Source organism: Diabrotica undecimpunctata, chromosome 8, assembly GCF_040954645.1.
Source record: "Diabrotica undecimpunctata isolate CICGRU chromosome 8, icDiaUnde3, whole genome shotgun sequence".
NCBI lineage: Eukaryota > Metazoa > Arthropoda > Insecta > Coleoptera > Chrysomelidae > Diabrotica > Diabrotica undecimpunctata.
Window position 1 is genome coordinate 60,081,135 of NC_092810.1, and position 14,965 is coordinate 60,096,099.

Genomic DNA, 14,965 nt, shown 5'->3' on the forward strand with positions numbered 1-14,965 from the left:
TTGTTTTTTTGTGTATCCTTCTTTCTTTTCTTCTCTTCTCTTTGTTTGGTAATTCTGTACAGTTGTTATAGTTCGTCGGGTTAGCATCTTTCTGTAGGCTTAATTTTATTCTTTTGTTGTATTCTTGCAATTATCGTCAAACAAATAATTTTTACGGCCCCAAATTTCTGTTTCTATTTCATCTTTCGCTGCTGCTTCAATGTCTCTCTTTATTCTGATCCAGTAGGAGTCTATGTCTATATCTGTCTGGTCTTCTTTATTTATATTTTGATTCCTTAGCCTGTTGGTGATGTTTTCCGGGTACCGTTGTACAATTGTCGCATCTCTAAGCTTTTACACATTCCATTTTTTCTATCCATTTTATTTTCTTTACTGGTGTTTGAAATTCTAGCCCTCAATGTTAAGATCACTAGGCAATGATTTAAGTCTGTGTTTGCGCCTCTATAACTTCTGCAGTTTATTACGTCTGTTCCATGCCTTGAATCTATTAAGATGTGATCAATCTGACTCGTTGTTCTTCCATCAGGAGAGGTCCAGGTTGCTTTGTGAGTGTTCTTGTGTTCAAAATAGGTGCTAGCGACTGTTATACTTAGTGCTGCTGCTAAGTTTATCAGTCGTAATCCATTGTCGCTATTGATGTTGTGTAGGGTATTGTGGACATGAAAATTTGCTCTTGTCCTTATCTTTAGTTTTTTTAGGATATCTGTCAAAAATAATGTACGACTAACTGTTAGTATTTAAATTATATTAAACGTTTGTTTTGTGGCCAAACTACTTTATGCAGGAGAAATCCTTTATCAATGACATGTACGCAATTGAGAGTAGAAGGAATCTGTGTTAATTTTCAAAACTTTTCGTACAATTTTGATTTTCAATTTTGATTTTTGAAGAAAAATTTGTTTTCAACAAACTTCTACATGGTTTAGTTTTTATTGTACTGCCCGCGGTGAGGTACAATTATAGAATCCGAAATGCCGCTGCAATCCAACAATTTATAGGAAGAAATTAAACCGCCAAATTTAATATTTTGTCTTTTTGTAATTGCTATTTTGCAGGAAGGTTAATAAATTAAAACATTTTTAACCAGTTGTATCTTACAGGAAATTTAATTATTTCCTATTCGCTATTTTATTTTATTTCGACTATGCTCCAAAATAAATCGTTTTAAAATTGTTAGCAAGGAAAGTAGTAGGAAAAAACATGTTTTTAATAATTTTTAAATATCTTAATTTTTATAATAATATTTACAATATATTTGAGAGAAAATATAAGTCAATTATTATTATTATTGAAGTTACCACAAAACTTTTTCTACAATAATCAGAATGCCACTTCTTACATTGACATCAATTTATCTTGAAAAACCAATAGCGCGCTATCAGATCAGTGGCAATTCTTTACACTATATTGTATACCACTGGACCAGTAATTTTTTTAACTTTTTTATTTATTTTTGGATAATATTTTAACTTTTTATGGAACTAAAAGGGTTATTATTGTCGATGATGAGCAAATTTTTTAAATAAATTGTTCATTAGACAAGATCGTGGTAGATTAAACGAAACAAAATAATATTACAAATAAAACATTTACCCTGGTGGTTGAAAATGCTACTAAACCTAATACACCAAAAGTCTTAATTTCTGTGTAAGTTTTCTTTTTAAATAAATACACTTTTCTTCCAATTGTTTGTTTTTCAACGTTTATTTTCTAGAGTTTTCTTGCTGTTAACGTTTTCGGTGTTAATGCAATAGTTCCTTGCTTTCTATGTTTTAAAAGTCTATAAATGGTTGCTTCTCCAACTTCAGTTATTATTGAACACTTAGAAATTCTACTTCCAAAAGTATTAGTGAGTTGTACAAAAATTCAAGTAGTTACATTACTACTACATTCTTCAAATGCACTGTTAAGTAACACTTTAACTTTACATGAGTAAAATTGTATGATTATCATTTTTATTAAAACTAATAATAGTGCAGATTGTATTTAAAACTCTTTTAGCCAATAGATTCCTTTTTATTGTTAAAACTTGACCACGTACTCTGAGTGAAATTATGTAGAACAGTAGACTGTTAGAAATTACCGCGGGAGAACGTTCTATCTTTAGTTTTTATGGACATAGAGAAAAAATGACTTGACGGTAGTAAATTGACGTTTGACGTATAACAGTTGATGGATTACGCAAGATAGTTCACGTATGAAGTTTCGATCACCACACACACGCACACACACCAGAATGACAAATGAAAAAGAAGAAGAATTTATACGTGACCGATGAAAAAAAGATCTGCCCACGTTTACCTGTCACACCTGGTGGCACATCAAAGGAAGCCTCGTTTTCCCACGATCTTTTAAATTTTCTCATACTCAACCGTTTTATACTCTGTTAAATGACAAAAACAAATAGATACCTATCGTAAACTAATAAGGCATTTACAAGAAGAAAAAATCGTTCATCACACTTACCAAATAAAGGAAGAACGTGTCCACAGAGTGATGACATATTCATCACTCTACGCCCACAACAGATATAATAAAAGAACTAGAAAAAGCCGACCATAAAGTTGGAAATATAATTAACATACGACACAGACAAACAAACGAACCCTTGATAAATTGCGTTAGGCTTTCACGGCCATCGTCTAACTTATTAAACTGTTTATTCGGGCTGTTGGGCCGTTGTCTTCTGTTGAGATTTGTTCTCGACGTTTCGCCAACACTAGGGGTTGGCATCTTCTGGAGATGTTGATGCTTCGCTTGTAAGCAGAAACTGACGACGCGTTGTACTACGGAGGCAATATTTATAATTCCCACTCGCCTCCCCTCCACTGGTTTCGGCTTGAGGGGGCGTGTCGTTGTTTATAGTAGCTTTTCTATCTCCGTGTTTGGCGGGAAGGGCGTTTGTGGATTTTAATACTGGTATCCATGTTTTGTTGATTTTTAGTCCTTCTTCTATCCTATTGAAATTGTTTGGGTGCTTGTATATTTCCACCGCTTCCCGATATAACCGTGGGTAGTACTGTGAAGTTTTGTCCAGCATCTGTGTTTCTTCAAATAGTATTCGATGTTCTCCGCTTCCCAAAGCGTGTTCGGCAACGGCAGATTTGTCGATATGTCCTAAACGACAATGGCTTTTATGTTCATCTATCCTGGTGTTGGTGTGTCTTTTTGTGGTTCCCACATATACCATTCCACATGTGCATGGTATTCGGTATACTCCGGCCGTTGCTAATGGGTCGCGTTTGTCTTTTACCGATCTTAAACAATCCTTGATCTTCTTTGTAGGTCTGAAGATGGTCTTTATGTTGGCTTTCTTGAGTATTCGCCCAATTCTGTCCGTTACCCCCGATATATAGGGCAAGAACGCTTTCCCTTTACATTCTGTTTCTTCGTCCCTTCTTCTAGATACGTTGTTCATCGCCTTGTGTATTTCTCTTCTGGTGTACCCATTAGAGGTGAGCGCTTTTTCAATATAAAGAAGTTCACTTTGGAGATGTTGTGGTTCACAAATTCTCTTCGCCCTCTCTGCCAAAGTTTTGATGATACCTTGTTTTTGGCTAGGATGATGATTTGAGTTCCTGTTTAGGTATCTGTCTGTGTGTGTAGGTTTTCGATACACTTTATGTCCTAAGTGACCTTCCTTTCGATTTACTAATACATCCAGGAACGCTAGTTGTTGAGCTTTTTCTGTTTCCATCGTAAATTGAATATTTGGATGTAGTGTATTTACATAAGCCAGGAAATCGTTTAGTTTTTCTGCTCCGTGACCCCAAATCACAAAGGTGTCATCAACGTATCTGAACCATACCCTAGGCTTGTATGCTGAGTCCATTATCTTCTTCTCTAAATGCTCCATGAAAAGGTTGGCTACGACCGGGCTTAGTGGGCTTCCCATTGCTACTCCATCCATCTGTTCATAAATTTGGTCTTCCCATGAAAAGTATGTGGTAGTTAGGCAAATACGGTATAATTCCACCATATCCTTGGAAACTAGTCCCTCAATTAAATTCAGAACGTCTTCTAGGGGGACTCTTGTAAATAGGGAAACCACATCAAAACTAACAAGAATGTCAGATTCCTGCAAAGTTATTCCTTTGATCTTCTCAATAAAATGGGCGGAGTCTTTTACAAAGGCATCGTTTTTTCCTATATGTGGTTGTAAAATATCGGCCAGATGTTTTGCAAGGCTGTAAGACGGAGATCCTATGGAGCTCACAATAGGGCGGAGAGGTACATCGTCTTTGTGTATTTTCGGCAAGCCATACAAGCGTGGTGGGACTGCTTCGCTGTTGCATATTCTTGGCTTTATCTCCTCTGGTATGGACGAAGATTTAATAAGTCTGTTGATTTTCCGTAGGGTGACTGCTGTGGGATCTTTTTTAAGTTTCTTATAAACCGCAGGATCTAGAAGATTTTGTATTTTCGTTTTGTAGTCGGCTGTCTTCATTACGATCGTGGCGTTTCCCTTGTCTGCTGGTAAAATTACAACATCTTTGTCTGCGTTTAACGATTTTATGGCACGTATTTCTTGGTGGCTCAAATTATTTTTCGGTGTCTTAGCTTTATGCAAAATTCTTGCTGATTCTGTCCTTATTTCTTCAGCTGCTTCGATTGGTAAGTTGCGGATCGCAGACTCTATATTAGCGATGATGTCTTCTTTGGGTATAACTTTAGGCACAATCGCAAAATTTCCCCCTTTGGCTAACAATGATGTTTCAGCTGAAGTTAAAACTTTATCTGAAAGATTGACCACTGTTCTTTCTGTGTTTTGTTTTGATTCTACCTCCTTATGTTTGGTTAAGCGTTCGTATTTGTTTTTCTGGCGTTCAGTGTTCCTTTCTAGTTCATTTTCCATTTTTCTGTAACAAATGGATTCAATTTTATTCCAATCTTCATATTTCAACCTGCTGCTCAAAACGTAAAACAAATCTAGAAGCTCCTTGTCAACCTTCGCCAAATTTCGTCTGGTGTCATGTATTCGTTCTCGTAATAGTGCTTTTTCCATGCGTGTATATATTCTATTGGCTTGACTTGTTCTGATGGATCGATTCGTTCGTAAGAAGTTCGGTAGTACCCCGTTGTCTCGACATCGTGATAGAAAAGCTAACGACGCAAGAAGTTGAGCTTTCTTCTTCCGTAGACAATCTAGTCTTCTGTAGTATGTAGTTACCTCCTCCCCGTAGAGGCGACTGATAAATTGCGTTAGGCTTTCACGGCCATCGTCTAACTTATTAAACTGTTTATTCGGGCTGTTGGGCCGTTGTCTTCTGTTGAGATTTGTTCTCGACGTTTCGCCAACACTAGGGGTTGGCATCTTCTGGAGATGTTGATGCTTCGCTTGTAAGCAGAAACTGACGACGCGTTGTACTACGGAGGCAATATTTATAATTCCCACTCGCCTCCCCTCCACTGGTTTCGGCTTGAGGGGGCGTGTCGTTGTTTATAGTAGCTTTTCTATCTCCGTGTTTGGCGGGAAGGGCGTTTGTGGATTTTAATACTGGTATCCATGTTTTGTTGATTTTTAGTCCTTCTTCTATCCTATTGAAATTGTTTGGGTGCTTGTATATTTCCACCGCTTCCCGATATAACCGTGGGTAGTACTGTGAAGTTTTGTCCAGCATCTGTGTTTCTTCAAATAGTATTCGATGTTCTCCGCTTCCCAAAGCGTGTTCGGCAACGGCAGATTTGTCGATATGTCCTAAACGACAATGGCTTTTATGTTCATCTATCCTGGTGTTGGTGTGTCTTTTTGTGGTTCCCACATATACCATTCCACATGTGCATGGTATTCGGTATACTCCGGCCGTTGCTAATGGGTCGCGTTTGTCTTTTACCGATCTTAAACAATCCTTGATCTTCTTTGTAGGTCTGAAGATGGTCTTTATGTTGGCTTTCTTGAGTATTCGCCCAATTCTGTCCGTTACCCCCGATATATAGGGCAAGAACGCTTTCCCTTTACATTCTGTTTCTTCGTCCCTTCTTCTAGATACGTTGTTCATCGCCTTGTGTATTTCTCTTCTGGTGTACCCATTAGAGGTGAGCGCTTTTTCAATATAAAGAAGTTCACTTTGGAGATGTTGTGGTTCACAAATTCTCTTCGCCCTCTCTGTCAAAGTTTTGATGATACCTTGTTTTTGGCTAGGATGATGATTTGAGTTCCTGTTTAGGTATCTGTCTGTGTGTGTAGGTTTTCGATACACTTTATGTCCTAAGTGACCTTCCTTTCGATTTACTAATACATCCAGGAACGCTAGTTGTTGAGCTTTTTCTGTTTCCATCGTAAATTGAATATTTGGATGTAGTGTATTTATATAAGCCAGGAAATCGTTTAGTTTTTCTGCTCCGTGACCCCAAATCACAAAGGTGTCATCAACGTATCTGAACCATACCCTAGGCTTGTATGCTGAGTCCATTATCTTCTTCTCTAAATGCTCCATGAAAAGGTTGGCTACGACCGGGCTTAGTGGGCTTCCCATTGCTACTCCATCCATCTGTTCATAAATTTGGTCTTCCCATGAAAAGTATGTGGTAGTTAGGCAAATACGGTATAATTCCACCATATCCTTGGAAACTAGTCCCTCAATTAAATTCAGAACGTCTTCTAGGGGGACTCTTGTAAATAGGGAAACCACATCAAAACTAACAAGAATGTCAGATTCCTGCAAAGTTATTCCTTTGATCTTCTCAATAAAATGGGCGGAGTCTTTTACAAAGGCATCGTTTTTTCCTATATGTGGTTGTAAAATATCGGCCAGATGTTTTGCAAGGCTGTAAGACGGAGATCCTATGGAGCTCACAATAGGGCGGAGAGGTACATCGTCTTTGTGTATTTTCGGCAAGCCATACAAGCGTGGTGGGACTGCTTCGCTGTTGCATATTCTTGGCTTTATCTCCTCTGGTATGGACGAAGATTTAATAAGTCTGTTGATTTTCCGTAGGGTGACTGCTGTGGGATCTTTTTTAAGTTTCTTATAAACCGCAGGATCTAGAAGATTTTGTATTTTCGTTTTGTAGTCGGCTGTCTTCATTACGATCGTGGCGTTTCCCTTGTCTGCTGGTAAAATTACAACATCTTTGTCTGCGTTTAACGATTTTATGGCACGTATTTCTTGGTGGCTCAAATTATTTTTCGGTGTCTTAGCTTTATGCAAAATTCTTGCTGATTCTGTCCTTATTTCTTCAGCTGCTTCGATTGGTAAGTTGCGGATCGCAGACTCTATATTAGCGATGATGTCTTCTTTGGGTATAACTTTAGGCACAATCGCAAAATTTCCCCCTTTGGCTAACAATGATGTTTCAGCTGAAGTTAAAACTTTATCTGAAAGATTGACCACTGTTCTTTCTGTGTTTTGTTTTGATTCTACCTCCTTATGTTTGGTTAAGCGTTCGTATTTGTTTTTCTGGCGTTCAGTGTTCCTTTCTAGTTCATTTTCTAGTTCATTCAAATGAACTAGAAAGGAACACTGAACGCCAGAAAAACAAATACGAACGCTTAACCAAACATAAGGAGGTAGAATCAAAACAAAACACAGAAAGAACAGTGGTCAATCTTTCAGATAAAGTTTTAACTTCAGCTGAAACATCATTGTTAGCCAAAGGAGGAAATTTTGCGATTGTGCCTAAAGTTATACCCAAAGAAGACATCATCGCTAATATAGAGTCTGCGATCCGCAACTTACCAATCGAAGCAGCTGAAGAAATAAGGACAGAATCAGCAAGAATTTTGCATAAAGCTAAGACACCGAAAAATAATTTGAGCCACCAAGAAATACGTGCCATAAAATCGTTAAACGCAGACAAAGATGTTGTAATTTTACCAGCAGACAAGGGAAACGCCACGATCGTAATGAAGACAGCCGACTACAAAACGAAAATACAAAATCTTCTAGATCCTGCGGTTTATAAGAAACTTAAAAAAGATCCCACAGCAGTCACCCTACGGAAAATCAACAGACTTATTAAATCTTCGTCGAATTTAATTGAGGGACTAGTTTCCAAGGATATGGTGGAATTATACCGTATTTGCCTAACTACCACATACTTTTCATGGGAAGACCAAATTTATGAACAGATGGATGGAGTAGCAATGGGAAGCCCACTAAGCCCGGTCGTAGCCAACCTTTTCATGGAGCATTTAGAGAAGAAGATAATGGACTCAGCATACAAGCCTAGGGTATGGTTCAGATACGTTGATGACACCTTTGTGATTTGGGGTCACGGAGCAGAAAAACTAAACGATTTCCTGGCTTATATAAATACACTACATCCAAATATTCAATTTACGATGGAAACAGAAAAAGCTCAACAACTAGCGTTCCTGGATGTATTAGTAAATCGAAAGGAAGGTCACTTAGGACATAAAGTGTATCGAAAACCTACACACACAGACAGATACCTAAACAGGAACTCAAATCATCATCCTAGCCAAAAACAAGGTATCATCAAAACTTTGGCAGAGAGGGCGAAGAGAATTTGTGAACCACAACATCTCCAAAGTGAACTTCTTTATATTGAAAAAGCGCTCACCTCTAATGGGTACACCAGAAGAGAAATACACAAGGCGATGAACAACGTATCTAGAAGAAGGGACGAAGAAACAGAATGTAAAGGGAAAGCGTTCTTGCCCTATATATCGGGGGTAACGGACAGAATTGGGCGAATACTCAAGAAAGCCAACATAAAGACCATCTTCAGACCTACAAAGAAGATCAAGGATTGTTTAAGATCGGTAAAAGACAAACGCGACCCATTAGCAACGGCCGGAGTATACCGAATACCATGCACATGTGGAATGGTATATGTGGGAACCACAAAAAGACACACCAACACCAGGATAGATGAACATAAAAGCCATTGTCGTTTAGGACATATCGACAAATCTGCCGTTGCCGAACACGCTTTGGGAAGCGGAGAACATCGAATACTATTTGAAGAAACACAGATGCTGGACAAAACTTCACAGTACTACCCACGGTTATATCGGGAAGCGGTGGAAATATACAAGCACCCAAACAATTTCAATAGGATAGAAGAAGGACTAAAAATCAACAAAACATGGATACCAGTATTAAAATCCACAAACGCCCTTCCCGCCAAACACGGAGATAGAAAAGCTACTATAAACAACGACACGCCCCCTCAAGCCGAAACCAGTGGAGGGGAGGCGAGTGGGAATTATAAATATTGCCTCCGTAGTACAACGCGTCGTCAGTTTCTGCTTACAAGCGAAGCATCAACATCTCCAGAAGATGCCAACCCCTAGTGTTGGCGAAACGTCGAGAACAAATCTCAACAGAAGACAACGGCCCAACAGCCCGAATAAACAGTTTAATAAGTTAGACGATGGCCGTGAAAGCCTAACGCAATTTATCAGTCGCCTCTACGGGGAGGAGGTAACTACATACTACAGAAGACTAGATTGTCTACGGAAGAAGAAAGCTCAACTTCTTGCGTCGTTAGCTTTTCTATCACGATGTCGAGACAACGGGGTACTACCGAACTTCTTACGAACGAATCGATCCATCAGAACAAGTCAAGCCAATAGAATATATACACGCATGGAAAAAGCACTATTACGAGAACGAATACATGACACCAGACGAAATTTGGCGAAGGTTGACAAGGAGCTTCTAGATTTGTTTTACGTTTTGAGCAGCAGGTTGAAATATGAAGATTGGAATAAAATTGAATCCATTTGTTACAGAAAAATGGAAAATGAACTAGAAAGGAACACTGAACGCCAGAAAAACAAATACGAACGCTTAACCAAACATAAGGAGGTAGAATCAAAACAAAACACAGAAAGAACAGTGGTCAATCTTTCAGATAAAGTTTTAACTTCAGCTGAAACATCATTGTTAGCCAAAGGGGGAAATTTTGCGATTGTGCCTAAAGTTATACCCAAAGAAGACATCATCGCTAATATAGAGTCTGCGATCCGCAACTTACCAATCGAAGCAGCTGAAGAAATAAGGACAGAATCAGCAAGAATTTTGCATAAAGCTAAGACACCGAAAAATAATTTGAGCCACCAAGAAATACGTGCCATAAAATCGTTAAACGCAGACAAAGATGTTGTAATTTTACCAGCAGACAAGGGAAACGCCACGATCGTAATGAAGACAGCCGACTACAAAACGAAAATACAAAATCTTCTAGATCCTGCGGTTTATAAGAAACTTAAAAAAGATCCCACAGCAGTCACCCTACGGAAAATCAACAGACTTATTAAATCTTCGTCCATACCAGAGGAGATAAAGCCAAGAATATGCAACAGCGAAGCAGTCCCACCACGCTTGTATGGCTTGCCGAAAATACACAAAGACGATGTACCTCTCCGCCCTATTGTGAGCTCCATAGGATCTCCGTCTTACAGCCTTGCAAAACATCTGGCCGATATTTTACAACCACATATAGGAAAAAACGATGCCTTTGTAAAAGACTCCGCCCATTTTATTGAGAAGATCAAAGGAATAACTTTGCAGGAATCTGACATTCTTGTTAGTTTTGATGTGGTTTCCCTATTTACAAGAGTCCCCCTAGAAGACGTTCTGAATTTAATTGAGGGACTAGTTTCCAAGGATATGGTGGAATTATACCGTATTTGCCTAACTACCACATACTTTTCATGGGAAGACCAAATTTATGAACAGATGGATGGAGTAGCAATGGGAAGCCCACTAAGCCCGGTCGTAGCCAACCTTTTCATGGAGCATTTAGAGAAGAAGATAATGGACTCAGCATACAAGCCTAGGGTATGGTTCAGATACGTTGATGACACCTTTGTGATTTGGGGTCACGGAGCAGAAAAACTAAACGATTTCCTGGCTTATATAAATACACTACATCCAAATATTCAATTTACGATGGAAACAGAAAAAGCTCAACAACTAGCGTTCCTGGATGTATTAGTAAATCGAAAGGAAGGTCACTTAGGACATAAAGTGTATCGAAAACCTACACACACAGACAGATACCTAAACAGGAACTCAAATCATCATCCTAGCCAAAAACAAGGTATCATCAAAACTTTGGCAGAGAGGGCGAAGAGAATTTGTGAACCACAACATCTCCAAAGTGAACTTCTTTATATTGAAAAAGCGCTCACCTCTAATGGGTACACCAGAAGAGAAATACACAAGGCGATGAACAACGTATCTAGAAGAAGGGACGAAGAAACAGAATGTAAAGGGAAAGCGTTCTTGCCCTATATATCGGGGGTAACGGACAGAATTGGGCGAATACTCAAGAAAGCCAACATAAAGACCATCTTCAGACCTACAAAGAAGATCAAGGATTGTTTAAGATCGGTAAAAGACAAACGCGACCCATTAGCAACGGCCGGAGTATACCGAATACCATGCACATGTGGAATGGTATATGTGGGAACCACAAAAAGACACACCAACACCAGGATAGATGAACATAAAAGCCATTGTCGTTTAGGACATATCGACAAATCTGCCGTTGCCGAACACGCTTTGGGAAGCGGAGAACATCGAATACTATTTGAAGAAACACAGATGCTGGACAAAACTTCACAGTACTACCCACGGTTATATCGGGAAGCGGTGGAAATATACAAGCACCCAAACAATTTCAATAGGATAGAAGAAGGACTAAAAATCAACAAAACATGGATACCAGTATTAAAATCCACAAACGCCCTTCCCGCCAAACACGGAGATAGAAAAGCTACTATAAACAACGACACGCCCCCTCAAGCCGAAACCAGTGGAGGGGAGGCGAGTGGGAATTATAAATATTGCCTCCGTAGTACAACGCGTCGTCAGTTTCTGCTTACAAGCGAAGCATCAACATCTCCAGAAGATGCCAACCCCTAGTGTTGGCGAAACGTCGAGAACAAATCTCAACAGAAGACAACGGCCCAACAGCCCGAATAAACAGTTTAATAAGTTAAACGAACCCTTATTTTTTATTTTTCATAGACCTTGAAAGCATCAGTAACAGCAAAGACATATTTAACCTAAAATTTTTATATCACGACAAAAAAGTAGTTTCGGCATCAAATAAGAGAAACTCAATTATTCAATGCATGCGATGTCAAGTATACGGACATAGTAAAACATACTGCACTAAACCGTACTACTGCATCAAAACCGACAGACAGAAGGCCCTGTCTGCCGTAAGAGGCGACTAATGGGTAGGAATTGAGAGGTGGAGGGCCGTTGCTTGAGGTGTCGGGTTTGTAGAAACGCACACTCCTAGTATCCGAGACGAGACTCTCGTGGGACCACTTTACTCTCATTCCAAGAGAACCTGGCGAGGTTGAACGAGCTGGGCCCATACACACCTCTCTTGGCCTTGTGTCAAGCGTGGTGTTGGTGCCTTGGCACGTACCCGTCAGGAGATTCAAGAGTGGTAGAGGAGAGATCCTCGGCGGCGATCTGTTCACATGCGAGGTGGAAATTCCTCTGCCTGCGTCGCCTATCCGCCCGTGGGTGGGATAACGGGTAGGCGAGGTAATCGCAACGCAGGTACTACGGGGAAGGTGGAGCCCCACCATCTCGTTCCTTGTGTACGTAGCGTGGCACCTTCATTTTGGTGTCGGTCTCGTAGGGGCAGTGGAGTCGTTAACAGTCGTATAGCTGAAAGGCCAGGTAGACCAGGGTCCTGCCAGTTCTTTAATTGGAGGGCACAAACGCTTAGCAATGCATCAAATGTGGAAGACAATATGATACAAAATCTTGTAAAATTTCTAGAAATGCTCCGGCTAAGTGTGCACTATGCAAACAAGATCACCCTGCTAACTATAAGGACTGTCTAGTCTACATGGAACTAGTAGCAAACAGAAATATACCAAAAAGAGGAAACCAACAGCTACAGAGAACAACATTTAACAACTCACATGTACGTAATGAAACAAATCAGATAAATACCAATCTACAAACCATCATAGAACAAATGCAAGCGTTACAGCAAATCAAACCAATCATGAATCAGAACCTAAAACTAATATATAACAACAACTAATAACATTCCTAAACGAGTTCAAAAACATGTTCTCGTAATTCATGAGTCAAAATAGTATAATACTAAACTATAGTCATTTAATACAAGATAGATTGATCGTTGCAATATCAGTCCGTTCCTGCAGTACGGTAGAGAAAACTGACCCAAAGCAGCCCCTGCACCTCTTTCTAATTTGCGAGGTTTATCGATCACGTATAGTCATTTGGGATTTGCAGATTTCGTCCTTATAGCCGATCCTATGGATGATGCAATAATAATGTTTGAAAAATTATATCACGCTTTCTTGGAGGTCAGACTAAAGATTAATATAAACAAGACGCAAATAGTGACTAATCTGGTGCTAAATTGAAATATTGCTGTTGATGGAAGGAATATTGTGCAGACTACATCGTATAAGTACGTAGAACATGAAATTTAGTTGGGCAGAGATAACCAGACATTTGAGTTCTCACGTCTCATATGGTTAGGCTGGGCAGCGTTTGGTAAATTAAAGTATGTATTTAAATCGGATTTACCCATATGCCACAAAAGGAAAATCTTTGACCAATGTGTGTTACCTATACTCATTTATGGGACGGAAACATTAACACTCAAAAAAAAGGTAGTGACTAAAATTCGAGTGACTCAGAGGGTTATGGAGAGCCAGATGTTGGGTGTTATGTGACTTCATCGAAAAAATCGCGTCACTAAAATGTAATTGGGCAGGACACGTTGAAATACTATCAGACAACCGATAAACAAAACGTTTAGTTGAGTGGAGACCAAGACAAAAAGCAATACGGAACAAAGAACGCCCACCAACTAGATGGACTGACGACCTAAAGCGTGTTAACAATAACTGGATGGAAGCCGCACAGGACAGAGACATATAGAAAAAGCTGAGGGAGACTTATGTTTAGCAGTGGACGCATACAGGTTAATGATGACAATAACCTGACTAAATGATCAATGAGAGGCTCACGTGGTCGATAAACTCTGCCCATTACACACGGATGCAGGGACTGCTTTGCGTCAGTTTTCTCTGTCACACTGGAGGATCGCGTATTAAACTTACTAACACAAGTCATTAATCAAAGAAATTCTTAAACAAATTTAGAATTGCCACATGGAACGCTAAGGGCCTGCTAAACCGTAAGCAGGAAGTAATTACTTTCTTAAACCTGAATGAAATTGATGTTCTACTTATTTCAGAAACCCACTTTACCGATATAACCTTTGTTTGAAATACGTTTGTAAGATGTTCAACAAAGACGTGCGCTGTTTCTTTGTTGAAACTGGCTCATTCGCCATTTGATTTATGAATGGGAGGGATAGTGATGTATGGTTTCTTAAGCTTTTTAGTCGGCTTCCATAACGTCTGATCATTTGCTGTAAGGTTTAATCGTTACTCTAGGTTGTCTACGTAGTCTATTATATGTTGATCTATATTTATTTTCATCCATGATCAGGCTGAACAATAAAGGACTGAGGGAATCCACCTGTCCTTTCCCATTACCAGTTTAAATAAGGTCACTTAGTTCTTCTTTTATTTTTACTTTCATTGTGTTGTTCTGGTGGATATTTTCGATCGTACTTAAAATAAAAAAAACTGGTCCAACTCTAATTTACTTTCTTTTATCGTCGATAAGACAGTAGCATCATCCTATAAACAAGCTTGTCAACACTTGCTTCTTAATAAGAGCCAGATCAATATCGTTGATTCTGTAAAATTTCTTGGTATTTTTATAGACAGCAACCTTAAATCGTACCTTCATATCGATTTGTTAAGTAAGAAACTAGCCTCAGCCTGCTATGCAATAAGATCTGTTTTGAAAGAAATTAATTTAGCATATTCCAAAATAACATATTTTTCTTTGTTCGAGTCTCATCTTCGATATGACCTTCCTTTTTGGGGTTTTAGTACAGCTGGCCAATCTAATGTTATTTTTAAATTACAAAAAAAGAGCAATACGGTTTCTTTTAAGTCTCAGTA

The 14,965-nt window shown here is 39.1% G+C and overlaps 1 protein-coding gene across 2 annotated transcripts in view; it reads left to right on the forward strand.

Moving 5' to 3' along the window:
- Positions 1 to 14,965, forward strand: part of LOC140447610 (probable 3',5'-cyclic phosphodiesterase pde-5) — a 296,700-nt gene that overhangs the window by 174,837 nt on the left and 106,898 nt on the right. The gene's annotated exons all lie outside the window — the stretch shown is intronic.